We start from the raw sequence: 10362 nt of genomic DNA, 5'->3' as shown, positions 1-10362 counted from the left end.
CAACCCTCTTTTGTAAAATCACTCGTACACCTAACATCTTCATGGTGTGTGTACATAGGGACCCATTAGGTAGGTTTGTTCTTATTTTTAGTTTCAATACAAACTTAGGTACTCATATGGGACACCTTAGGTTTGTCATACTTTTTGGTAGGAATAATCAATATGAAAATACAGAAAAAGGTATGTTTTATTGCGTTACTTTTCTTAATTTTTCAAATAGTGATCAACGGGTTCCCATGAACCCTAAGAGAATAAAGGTCATTCCTGAGTGGCTCACTCCACCAAGTATAAGAAAAATTTGGGGCATCCATGACTTAACAAACTTTTACAAAAGGTTTGTCCCATATTTTTCTATACTTGTAGCACCACTCATTGAGTTGGTGAGAAACCATGTTCCTTCATGGGAAGATGCCCAGGAAATGGGTTTTCAGACCTTACCTTACTTCAACATACCAAACACCACTAATACATGTGTTTTTGTTCTTTTTACAGGTGTTGAGGGAAGAAGCCCAGAGTATGAAGAACCTCGGGATTTGAGGTCAAATCCTTTCCAAGGTGGAGGGAATGATGCAATCCTACCCCGCAAGGGCATTGGCTAGAAGACTCCAAGTAGATTGGGCTAGAGATCCAAGGAAAGGCCCTAGGGTTCTCATGAGCCTTAGGGTAGATTTCGAGCCTATGGGCTAAGTATGAGCCCGCTTATCTTTGTAAATATTAGAATAGGTTTTTCCTTCGTCTAGGCCTTGTATTTTGGCCATTCTAGTAGTATAGGGTTTTAGCCTTGTATTTCGGGGCATTTTGAGTTGTCTTTGTAATAAGGACTTTTTTTTGTTATTTTCATGTTTTTTGTCATGGGGGTGAGCTTAGCTATTATAGGGGGTGTGTAGCTAAGCTCTAGCTTCTCATCTCAAGGAGGTGAGCTTAGCTATTAGAGAGGTATGTGTAGCTAAGCTCTAGCTTCTTTAGGAATCTTCTTAAGGAAGCTTCTCAAGGAGGTGAGCTTAGTTATGAGAGGGGTGTGTGTAGCTAAGCTCTAGCTTCTCAAGGAAGTTTTCTCAAAGAAGCTTCTCAAGGAAGTTTTCTCAAGAAAGCTTCTCAAGGAAGCTACCTAGTCTATAAATAGAAGCATGTGTAACACTTGTTGTAACTTTGATGAATGAGAGTCTTGTGAGACACAACTCAAAGTTCAACTTCTCTCCCTTTTTTTCTTCCTTCAATTTCGTGCTCCCCCCTCTCTCTTTCTCTCCCTCTTTCTTTTCCTCCATTGAAGCATCCTTCCAAGCTTCTTATCCAAGGCTCATCTTGGTGGTGAAGCTCCTTCTTCCATGGCTTATTCCCTAGTGGATGGCGCCTCCTCTCCCCTCTTCTCCTTTGTCTTCCGCTGCATCTCCATGGTGGAAAACCACCATTAAAGGACCTCATTGAAGCTCAAAGATCCAGCCTCCATAGAAGCTCCACAAGCAAGCTTCCATCAATTTCCCACCAGCTCAACAATGTCATTACTCAACCAATATCAGCCCTTCTCATTACCCACCACCCAATCAACCACAAAGGTCGTCCCTAAATCAGCCACAAGGCCTGCCTGCTGCACATCCAATACCAAACACAAACCAAAAACACACTAACCAAGGAAGGAATTTTCTAGCGAAAAGGCATGTAGAATTCACCCCAATTCTAGTGTCATATGCTAACTTGCTCCCATATCTACTCGATAATTCAATGTTATCCATAACCCCAGCCAAGGTTCCTCAACCTCCATTTTTTTGAGAATACGACTCGAACACAACATGTGCTTACCATGGAGGAGTTCCGGGGCATTCCATTGAGCATTGTAGGATCCTGAAACATAAGGTGCAAGGTCTAATTGATGCGGGCTAGCTGAAATTTAAAGAGAATTGCTTGTGAATTCTGATGTTGGAAGGCGACACTATACATGGGGAAATTTGAAGGTTGTTGTTAGATGTCTCTAATGACTCATTAGGATTTTCAAGTTTATGCCATTATTGTAAACCATGGTTACAATGCTAATAATAAGGATAAATTTGATATCCTTGTCTTTCATCCTCTCACAATTACATCTTTGCTTATTCAACTTCCACTGGAATGTGAGTGTAAGTCGTTGGTTTGTTTGCTCAAGCGACATGCACTTCTGAGTTTTGACTTCTAAGACTGTTCAATCAGAAATTACTCGTTCTGGACGTTTGGTCGAGGTGCCGTAAAACGATGAGTAAAGTCCAAAACAAAAAAGGTAAAATCTCAACAAAACAAAACAAAAAAACATTTGATTGATTGTATTTCAAATAAAAAGTACAGACATTCATGTGACCTCATTTTATCATTCCTAAAGTTGTCTTTTTGAGAGAAAAGTGAGTTGTCGAGAACAAGAGTCGTTTGACTTAATCTGTCAATTGAAAAATCCTTTAAATGTTTCTCATCCTTGAAAAATTCATTTTCAAGAATCTGCATAGTTTCTTTTTTTTTCTTCCTTGCTACAAGGTCATGACGAAAGACAACAATAGATACCTCAAAACCCTACACTAGGGCAATGAGAGGCACCATGCATGAGCCTCAAGCAAACCTAGGGGCAAATCAGAAGTTCTCATCCGGTAGGTCGAAAACCCAAAAGGGCGGCCTAGGCAAAAACTAGGGTGATATAAAAATAAAAGAAAAAAAACAATCAGGGGCATGTTGAACAAATTGACTAAGATGTTGAACAACATAAGTAATGTTAGGTCTAGTATTGGTTAAGTAGATAAGTCTATTGATCATACGTCTATACGAGGAAGGATCCGATAAAGGGATGCCTGAATCATGGTGTAAGTGAGTGCAATAGTCAATTAGAGTGCTAATAGGTCTAGATCCTAGCATCCCAGCATCAAAAAGAATATCAAGAGCATATTCGCATTGAAATATGTTCATACTAGAAGCACTATAAGCAAACTTGAAACCCAAGAAAAAATTTCAAGTCATCAAGATCTTTGATTTTTAAAACATCATCAAGATGTTTAGTAATTGAAACAATTTCAGAAAGATCATTGCCTATTAAAACTATATCATCCACATAGATTAAGAGCAACGAAAGATTCAGTTGAACATTTGAGAAACAAAGAGAAATCAGATGATGACTGAGTATAACCATGAGACATTAAAAAGAAGGATAAATGAGCATACCACTAACGACTTTCCTGCTTAAGTACATATAAAGATTGTTGTAAATGACTCACCTAATTCGATTTCGAAGAATCCACACCTAGGGGAAGTTCCATGTAGATTTCCTCATCAATAGTACCATGTAAAAATGCATTGTTAACATCCAATTGTTTAAGATGCCAATTGTGCATAGCAACAATGGCCAGTAATAGAAGAACAATAGTAATCTTAGAAACAAGAGAAAATGTGTCCAAGAAATCAAGTCCTTCCAATTAGGTATATCCCCTTGCCACCAAATTTTCCTTATAAAATTCTATTGTACCATCAGTATGATGCTTTATTTTTTATATCCAACGACATCCAATAGCAGACTTATGAGGAGGCAAATCAACTAAAACCTAAGTTTGATTCATTTCCAAAGCATCAATTTTATCTTCCATGGCTTTAGGGCAACAATCATGTTTAGAAGCCTCAGTATAGGATTTAAGCTCAATAAAGGAAGAAATAAAGAAACAAAACTTTGGAATGAAGGGGATAATCTCTCATAAGAAAGGACTGAAGATAAAGGATAGCGCGTACCTGAAGATGAAACAACAGTAATTGATGTGAAAGTGATTTGAAAATCATTGTAGTGTGCAGGTTTGTGAATTTGACATTCAGATCAATGAAGAATAGTACTAGAAAGTGCAAGAGATGAATTTGAAGGACATGGAACATTGTCTGGAGATGAAATTGAAGTTGAAGGTGGAAAATTTGAACTTGGTAATGGTTGATGAGACACTTCAGGCATGGGTTGAGAATGTTTATCATCAAATAATAAATCATCATATATGAGAAGAGTGGAAAAAGGTAAGTTTTCTTTAGGAAAGAAAGATTAAGGGTTCCTAATATATTATTAATGGAAGTAGGGAAAAATCCTCATAAAAATCACATTACAAGAGATTGATATGGCTCGGTTTTGTAGATTAAACACAACATAACCTTTAGTGTTGGGTTTAAAACCAAGATAAACACAAGGAACAATTAATGAGATGTGCATCATGTGTTATGGAAAATGACCAAAAAATGGATGGCAAATAAGATTGAAAAAGCAACGAATGTGTGACATTCAAAACATGTTGATGTTTGCATTCAACAATGCCATTTTGTTGAGGTGTCTCAACACATGAGGTTTGATGAATGATTCCTTTTGATGCATAAAATTGACACATAGTGAATTTTGCATCATTATCGCTACAAATGATTTTAACCTTTGCATCAAAATGATTTTCTACATAGGTGACAAAGTCTATTATGGGTTTGTGTTTCAGCTTTAGAACTCATGAGAATAATCCAAACAAATCTAGTATGATCATCTACAATGGTCAAAAAAAAATTTCGGCCATGCATAAAAGTGGTTGCACATGGACCCAAAATATCAACATGCAATAAAGCAAAAGATTGAGAAGCATGAGATTCACTCTTTGGAAAAGGTAATTTCCTTTGTTTAGGATGATGACAAGCATCACATACAAAGGATTTGTCACTAAAAAGATAAGAATAATGTTGTTTCATAAGTTGTAGCCTATCATGGAAAACATGTCCTAAACAAAAATGCCATAATTCTATTGGCAATTTATTACAAGAATGTGTTACAACACTATTTTTTTCTTCAATCGAATGCGCTCTAGAATTAGAGGATACCACTGGCTTGTACAACCCATCAGTCACATCAAATGTACCAATCATCTTCGGGTTGCTCACGTCCTATATCAAACATTTATTTAAAGAGAAAGTCAAGTTGCAATTTAAGGATGGAGTGAGTTTAGAAATGGAAATAAGATTGAAGGTAAAGCTTGGCAAGTAAAGAAAATCAACTAGATACAAGGATTCAAAAAAATTTATTGTGCCAGAGTGTGTGGCCAATACTTGCTAACCAGTTGGAAGCCTAACAACTATTGGATCAATCTATTTATAGGAGGTGTAAAAAATTAGGGATTATGAAACATGATTAGTTTCTCCTGAGTCTAAAATTCAGGTTGTACTTAGTTCTTTATTAATGTTGCAGGTAAGATGAAGGATATTACCTACAATAGATGGAAAAATACCAATTTGATTGACATGAGGTGTAGTTGATGCTGAAGCTCCATTGCTTGATTGTGATCTCAAAGCCAGCAAAGCTTCATATTGTTGTGAAGTGAAACAAATCTCATGAAAGGTTTCTAGTTTTTGTTTATGTTGAACATAATTGATCTCGGTGACATTCCCATCACTAGTCACAGTGCTATTGATTGTGGCTTTTTGATTATTATAGAATTTGTGTACGGGAGGATATTCACGTTTTTTGTAACAATCATCAACAATGTGTCCATTCTTACCACAATAACTACATATCTTGGTATTATAAATTTGTTGACTTTGTGTTCCTTTGCCTTTACCATTTCCTGAAGAAGGATATTCATGCTTTTGATAACATATACCAACAATATGTTCAGACTTACCACAATAACTACATGATCAATTTGAACTTGCAACATTTATCACAACATTCTTGATTTCAAAACTAAAATTTCCATTGAGATTACTATTAAAAATCTGACGTTCCTATTGCACTACATATGAAAACACTTTGGCTATAGGTGAGGACCTGCCATCAAAATATTTGATCTAAAACATTACTATATTGAGCATTTAACCCATGCAAAATTTGCATCACTTGATCTTTTCTTTCTATCCATAACACTAGTAAGGGCATCACATGAACACTTTTTTGTGCAAAAACAAATCGGATTCGGTCTATAATTCTCAAGTTTCTACCAAATTATTCATAACTTTGTAAAGTAGTCAGTTATAGAAAAATCACCTTGCTTTATTGTTGAAGCCTCTTGTTGAAGATAAAAAATTTGCAACAAATCTTCATATGAATATCTTGCTTTCAAATCTTTCTAGATATCAGTGGCTTTGTCCATCCATAAAATGCTTTATCGAATTGAAATCGAAATTGAATGAACAAACCAAGAAACTACCATATTGTTGCATCTCCTCCATGCAGGAAACAAGGAATCATTCATCATGGGTTGCAAAAGACTTCCATCAATAAATTCAACCTTGTTATTTGCATTCAATGTTGTGAGCATCGATCTAATCCATGAATTGTAGTTTGTTGGACCTAGAACTGGTGAAATGAGAGCAATAATTGGACTCTCACCTAGATGCAGATAATAAGGGCTACGAAAATTTAGGGTTTGATCATATTCTGAACTTATGATGAACAATTGAAGAAGAAAGGAGCAATAAAAAAAAATAAGAATTAGAGTTGTGCAGCAGAGCTCTTCATTTGATACCATAACAAAACTAAGAATCTCCATATTAGACATGAGAGAAGAAAAAAAAGGGTTGAAGAAGATGAATTAGCTTTGATCAGTGTGTTGAAGAAGATGAATTAGCAATAATTGGTGTGTGTGATGCTTGATCACATAATGAATGCTTTATGTTAAATTTCGCTTAGTAATTTAATTTAGGGTTGGATTAAGTGGTTGAACTGATAAAGGATAAATTCTCGCAACCTAGGATAAGAGACTTGCTTGTGAATCAAGGGGAAGCAACGTATTTTAATTTTGATAATTTCTAATTCAATTTTACTCCCTGTTTAATTTACAAAAGCAAACAACCCCCCCCCCCCCATTTGTTACTATTTCCTACTATCTGTTGTGAACATTTGGTGTATCATTGCTCGTTGGGAAACGACCTAGGATCACTTCCTAGTTACTACATTTTAATATTTATTTGATTCAGGTACGGCCTCGATCAAATTTGGCGTCGTTGCCGGGGAGCAGTGTCCAAAGGTTCATAATAGCTAGTGTCGTGTTAGTGTTTAATTCTTTCGTGTTTTATGTTTAATTGTTAGTGTTGTTTTAGTGTGTGTGTGTGTGTGTGTGTGTGTGTGTGTTAGTGTTGTTTAGTGTCTTGGTATTTTGTTTAGTGTGTGTTCTGTTTTAGTTTTTCTGTTAAGCGCTTCCCCTGTTTCAGTTTTGGGTGTTTTGCTATGAATAGTATTTTGCGACGGATTTTGCGACCACTTTTGCTTGCGGCAAAACAGAGTAGTAGTGTAAAACATGTAGCGACGGATTTAAGCGACGACCCTTGCTGAATTAATTAGGATTTTTTGTTTTGGTAGCTAGAGTTGTTATTTTTGGCTGAATTTTTTAGAGGTCTCTTCTTTTGATCCATATTTTGTGGGAAAAATAGTTGGAGCCCTTAGTTTGGTCAGATTTGAAAGTTCCAAAAAAGTAGCAAATTTTATTTTTGTCAAAACTTCAAACGGCCATAACTTTTGCTCTGGTTATCAGAATCGCTATTATTATATATGTATTTTGGGTAGGAAAAAATTTCCTATGTTGTGGCAGCCCACCGTAGGCTGGCTGAGGTTTCCATCATCCAAAAAAAGTGATTCTGTCAAAATTTTTTATTTTCCAAGTTTTATTCTCATATTTTTCTTAACTTACCAATTTTATGTGCTATCTTCTCATCATTTTATAAGGTTGCTCACAAAATTTCAAGTCATTTGGACATCATTTGATGGTAGCTGTAGTTCAAACCTACATTATTACTTGCATAAGAAGGCAACTAATTGTGCATGCTGAATTTAGTGTATGACTAGAGGAAATCCATCTGACTTACAACCCTTTGATCCTGAGATAGACATGACATTTCATAGATTAGTTAGGCATCATTTAGTACCTTTTGAGCATCCTGAGCATTCTGTTATTGGTGATTTTGAGCATTATAGTTTTGAGCATTCTGATTTTGAATATTCTAAGAACATGGCACACCCTCCACCCCGTGAGAGGACTCTAAGGGAATTGGCTGCACCTGATTTCACCTATGAAAGCTTGTGCATCCAATACCTTGATGAGGATGCCCCATATGTTCTTAAAACTGGACTGATCCATTTGCTTTCAAAGTTTCATGGCCTTGCAGGTGAAGACCCACACAAGCATTTGAAAGAATTCCATATTGTCTGCTCCACCATGAAACCACCAGATGTCCAGGAGGATCACATATTTCTGAAGGCCTTTCCTCATTCTTTAGAGGGAGTGGCAAAGGACTGGCTATATTACCTTGCTCCAAGGTCCATCACGAGCTCGGATGACCTCAAGAGAGTATTCTTTAGAAAAAAAATTCCCTGCTTCCAGGACCATGACCATCAGAAAGGATATTTTATGTATTAGACAACTTAGTAGAGAGAGCCTATATGAATACTGGGAGAGATTTAAAAAATTATGTGCCAGTTGCCCTCACCACCAGATTTCAGAGCAGTTTCTTCTCCAATATTTGTTTGAAGGACTCTGCAACATGGAGAGAAGTATGATAGATGCTGTCATTGGTGGAGCCCTTGGAGACATGACCCCTGTTGAAGCCAGAAATTTAATTGAGAAGATGGCTTCAAACTCCCAGCAATTTAGTGCCAGAAGTGATGCTATTGTCATTAGAGGAGTGCATGAAGTAGCCACAAATTCATCTTCATCAGTTGAGACTAAGAAGCTTGAAGGTAAACTAGATGCCTTGGTTAACCTGGTAACCCAACTGGCCATGAATCAAAAATCTGCACCTGTCACCAGACTCTGTGGTTTATGCTCCTCTGCCGACCACCACACAGACCTTTGCCCTTTTGTGCAACAATCTGAAGCAATTGAATAGCCTGAAGCTTATGCTGCAAACATCTACAACAGACCTCCTCAACCTCAATAGCAAAATCAGCCACAACAGAATAACTATGACCTCTCCAGAAACAGGTACAATCCCAGATGGAGGAATCATCCCAACCTTAGATGGTCGAATCCTTCACAACAGTAGCAACAACAACAACCTTATTTTCAAAATTTTGTTGGCCCAAGCAGACCATACGTTCCTCCACCAATCCAACAGCAACAACAGCAACAGCCCCAGAAACAACAAACAGTTGAGGCCCCTCCGTAACCTTCCCTTGAAGAACTTGTGAGGCAAATGACTATGCAAAACATGCAGTTTCAACAAGAGACTAGAGCCTCCATTCAGAGCTTAACTAATCAAATGGGACAGTTGGCTACACAGTTAAATCAACAACAGTCCCAAAATTATGATAGATTACCTTCTCAATCTGTCCAGAATCCCAAAAATGTGAGTGCCATTACATTGAGGTCAGGAAAGCAGTGTCAAGGACCTCAATTAGTAGCATCTTCCTCATCCGCCAATGAACCTGCCCAACCTCACTCTACTCCAGAAAAAGATGATGACAAAAATTTAAAGAGTAAGTTACCTAACAATTTCTATGCAGGTGAATCAAAAGAGAAGCAACATATCCCTCTTCCATTCCCTCCAAGAGCAATTTCCAACAAAAAAAATGGAAGAGGCAGAGAAGGAGATCTTGGAAATATTTAGGAAAGTAGAGGTAAACATAGCTCTGCTGGATGCAATAAAGCAAATTCCAAGATATGCTAAATTCTTGAAGGAGTTGTGCACTAATAAGCGGAAGCTTAAAGGAAGTGAAAAAATTAGTATGGGCAGAAATGTCTCCGCATTGATTGGTAAATCTGTTCCCCAAATCCCTGAAAAATGTAAAGATCCAGGTACATTCAGCATACCTTGTATTATAGGGAACAATAAGTTTGACAATGCCATGCTAGATTTAGGAGCTTCTGTTAGTGTTATGCCTCTGTCTATTTTTAATTCTCTATCTCTAGGTCCTTTGTAGTCAACTGATGTGGTAATTCATTTAGCTAATAGAAGTGTTGCCTATCCTGCTGGTTTCATAGAGGATGTCTTAGTTAGAGTTGGTGAGCTGATTTTCCCTATTGATTTTTATATTTTAAATATGGAGGAGGGATTTTCTAAAGGATCAATTCCCATCATTCTATGCAGACCTTTTATGAAAACTGCTAGAACTAAGATAGATGTATATGTAGGCACACTATCTATGGAGTTTGGTGATATAACTGTTCAATTTAATATTCTTGATGCTATGAAACACCCATCTGAAGATCTTTCTGTATTTCGTGTTGAAATAATTGACCATATTGTTGATGAATACATGACTGATCTTCATTCTAATCTACATGCATGTCACTCTTCATGCATTGAATATGAATTTGTACTTGATCATATGTCTGAATTTGATGCTGAGAGTGAATCTGAATTTGATATTGATTACATGTCTGCTGATGTTTTACCTCTTGAGATTGATTTTACAGAGTC

At 36.8% G+C, this 10362-nt stretch overlaps 1 non-coding gene across 1 annotated transcript; it reads right to left on the bottom strand.

Annotated features, from left to right (window-relative positions):
• Nucleotides 1-8331: 8331 nt before the first annotated feature.
• On the bottom strand, nucleotides 8332-8438 carry LOC114401042. Its single transcript, XR_003664158.1, has one exon. It is a non-coding gene; the product is annotated as a small nucleolar RNA R71 (small nucleolar RNA).
• Nucleotides 8439-10362: the final 1924 nt, after the last annotated feature.

The sequence above is a fragment of the Glycine soja genome, chromosome 19 (assembly GCF_004193775.1).
Source record: "Glycine soja cultivar W05 chromosome 19, ASM419377v2, whole genome shotgun sequence".
In the NCBI taxonomy this organism is placed as follows: Eukaryota; Viridiplantae; Streptophyta; class Magnoliopsida; order Fabales; family Fabaceae; genus Glycine; species Glycine soja.
The sequence above is the reverse complement of the archived record's forward strand: the minus strand, read 5'-3'. Positions and strand labels throughout refer to the sequence as shown.